The sequence below is a fragment of the Eulemur rufifrons genome, chromosome 19 (assembly GCF_041146395.1).
Source record: "Eulemur rufifrons isolate Redbay chromosome 19, OSU_ERuf_1, whole genome shotgun sequence".
Classification (NCBI taxonomy): Eukaryota; Metazoa; Chordata; class Mammalia; order Primates; family Lemuridae; genus Eulemur; species Eulemur rufifrons.
The window spans coordinates 32488314-32491671 of NC_091001.1; the positions used below are offsets into that span (position 1 = coordinate 32488314).

The window sequence follows — 3358 nt, forward strand, 5'->3', positions numbered from 1 at the left end:
GGTGTGCATTGCACCCGTTAGGTGTGAATTCAATTTTAGTATAAGATCTTTACCATTCTAGTCACTATGAAATGACTCTGGACACCCATGTCTCCCTCCTACACCTCTGCCAAGTGGTTGCTCAAATGTCACCTTTTCAGAAAAGCCTTCATGATCCTCTGATCTAAAATTGCTGTTCCCTCCCTTCATTACCAGTAGTTATCAACTTATCATCCTCCTTCCCTGATTTATTTCTTACATAACACTTATTACCTTTTAACACACTGTGAGATTTACTGATTTCTTTTTTCTTTCTTTTTTTTTTTTTTTTTTTTTTTTTTTTAGAGAAGTGTGTGTCTTTTTTGGCTGAGCAGGCTACTTGAGGGGGATGAAGTGAGAGGAGTGGGTGGCCCCAATGCCCAGCTGGCCGTACTTCACAGGCTGACAGAAAAATATGGAACACTTCATGAATTTGCGTGTCATCCTTGTGCAGGGGCCATGCTAATCTTCTCTGTTTCGTTCCAATTTTAGTATATGTGCTGCCGAAGGGAGTTTGGCCCATCTGACCTACAACTTGACAATAAACTGCTGGATCGAATGATTTCAGTGTTTTGTTCCCTGGTGTGTCCCGATGCTTGTATCATTGCCTAACACCTGGTAGACACTCAATATTGGTTGATTGAATAAATAAGTGAAGCTGTTACTCTAAGTATTTCATAGAAGTAATTATTTTCTTTCCTTATATTTGGAGAGAAAAATAAATCTTAGCATATAGTAAAATCACTTTGTGTTTTACCAATAACTATTTCAGAAGAACAACTATGAAAAGTACAGTGAAGAAGTTTATGAAAAGAAAGTATATACAATAAGGAGTTTAGTGCTAGACTTTATAAAACTGGGGTATGCAATGAAGACATTAGTTTTACTCTCATAATCGAAAATATTTTACTTTTATATAAAATCAAATCATGAATTATGCCTTCTTTACATCAATTAAGTATTGACCAGCTCAGAGAGCAATAATATGCATTCATATTGTTTTCAATTTTGCAGTAAATTATTAATCTACATTTTTCTTCTCCCTTTCCCCTCCCTAAACTAACAAGGTCAACACCTGGGATTTTTTTTTTTTTAAGAATGATGAATTTCAAATAATTTAACGCATGCTATAATCAATGTAGTCTATTTTAAGAGGTACTGAGTATTTGCTGGTATCAATACAGTTTTGGAAATACAAAATAAACTCTACTTTGTCCTTGACCTTGAGCAGCACATTTTTTTTTGGTAGCAGGAAGAGATATGCATACAAAATATTTTTAACAATTGAGTATCTATGTGGTTTGTCATATCAATAGGCTGGATGTTTACTTTAAAATCCACATATAAGCATTTAAAGACATGTCATTTTTTAAAATCGGTTTCATTATTTTTAATCTTTAATTAGATAACTTCATTTTTTCTATGATAAATGCCCTTATGTAAAAACAGAAACAATACAAATTTTTACAACACTATCTTTTTTTCACTGGGTTTCAAGATTACTGCAAATAGTAAATGACTATGGTAACTTGCCATGAAATTCACTATTGTCTACGTTCATGTTCATATCCATCTTTTTTCTAATAAATGCATTTATTTTTTTCCCTGAAAAGTGAAAAGGATACCAACCCATAAGTGTGCTGCCTTTCCGAATGTTTTAATCTGAGAGATTGTTGTTACATTGACTGTAATTGCACTCAGATACCCTGCAGACTTTGTAGCAAGTGATTTGAACATACCAGAAACACTTTGTTCTTAAAGATCTGCTTTTAAAAATATATTAAATAGATTTTCTACTATATAGGGTGGCTGGCGACTAACCAAATATTTACTTGAATGGTTATAATGACATTTTAATCCAAAAGGTCACGTTACAATCAACCCTAGGAGCAATTACTGCATTTACCTGAAAGAAAGAAAGATGATGATTTTTTCTAAGTAATTAAACACAAAAACTTAGGGGACTGACGCTTGTTGGGGGGAAGGGATTTATATTTCATACTCTGGCATCATCTCATGGTGAAGAATGGTAAATATTGATTAAAAACTGTATTGGTTTAAATAAGAATTACTGAGTGTATTTCAAGGGACCGATTATTGAAATAAGCATAGAGGTATTCTTTGTGCCTGAAGGAATATAATTGATGAATTTATGGAATGAAAGTTGAACAGGTGGACACAGAAAATTTTAAATATCTTAAAGGGAACTGGTCAGGAAAATAATAGAGCAGACCAGGTCTAGGTTAGGTGGTGGTCTCCCGGTTGAATATTTTCCGGGTTGGATTATCCAACTCTGGAAGGATGCTCTTTGTAGGCGCAGGGTTCATTATTTTCATATCTCTCCCTATGGGAACCCCACACAAGATTATCTAGAGGAGAATATTAGTGAAATAAATATCTGGGCCAGAAAACAGTGGGGAAGTAGCAGGAAAGAAGGCACAAAGATCCAACAAGCAGTGCTGGATTCATGTGTTAGAGGAGGAAAGTGACCCACTAAAGAATAATAATAAGGGGTTAGGAGACCCAGCTGAGCCCTCCCAAAGGAATATTGGAACAGAAAAGGGAAATTTAACAAATAGGAATGCTATTTTAAGCATGGAACATTTAAAAGCTGAGGAAAGGCTGTTTCTTGAGGAACACAGGGCAGAGGTATTGGAGCTCTCGGGGTTCCTAGAAGCACACGCTTCAGAAACATCAATAGCTTCACTTCAGGAATCTGTTGAGGGTGTTTCGAGTCTCCAGCTGAAAAAAAATTAGGTCTAAGCCGGCAGCACCTTTCCTAGGAGGCAGATATCACAGGCCTAACAGAAAACGTGGAAAGAGTCATGGCAACAGGCTTATTGTCAGGACCGGGAATGCTGGCCTGCTTAAGAGAGAATAGCAACCTCGCCACTTGAGAAACTCGCACTGGGTGCATGCAACTCGACGGTTTCAGAAACAGGAAGCTCAAAAGGAAAAAGAAAAAGAAGAAGCTTTCTGTGAGTAGAAAGGCATTTCAAATAAACCCGGTGATAAGTGTTGGCACCATGTAAATTTCCAAACTTGAAAGAGTCAATGCTAACATTTATCCCCCTGTGGGGTGGGTGCCACTCTGTTTTACCTGCGCTGTATTAGCTCTTGTGTGAATTTCCACAACACTCTGATAAGGTGAGAATCACTTTTAATTCTTTTGTTACAGATAAAGAAATTCAGACACTGAGAACGAGTAACTTGCCCAAAGTCATATAACTAATAAGAGGAACTGGGATTTAAACCCACAAAGTATGGCTACAGTACTCACTCTTCATTACCATACTATAAATAAAGCAAGAGTGAGTCTATAAGACAGGAGGTGAGTTGC

General features: G+C 36.4%; 1 non-coding gene across 1 annotated transcript; it reads right to left on the reverse strand.

Moving 5' to 3' along the window:
* Window positions 1-427: 427 nt before the first annotated feature.
* On the reverse strand, window positions 428-532 carry LOC138400364 (U6 spliceosomal RNA). The gene has a single exon (XR_011236261.1). It is a non-coding gene; the product is annotated as a U6 spliceosomal RNA (small nuclear RNA).
* Between the last annotated feature and the right edge of the window lie 2826 nt (window positions 533-3358).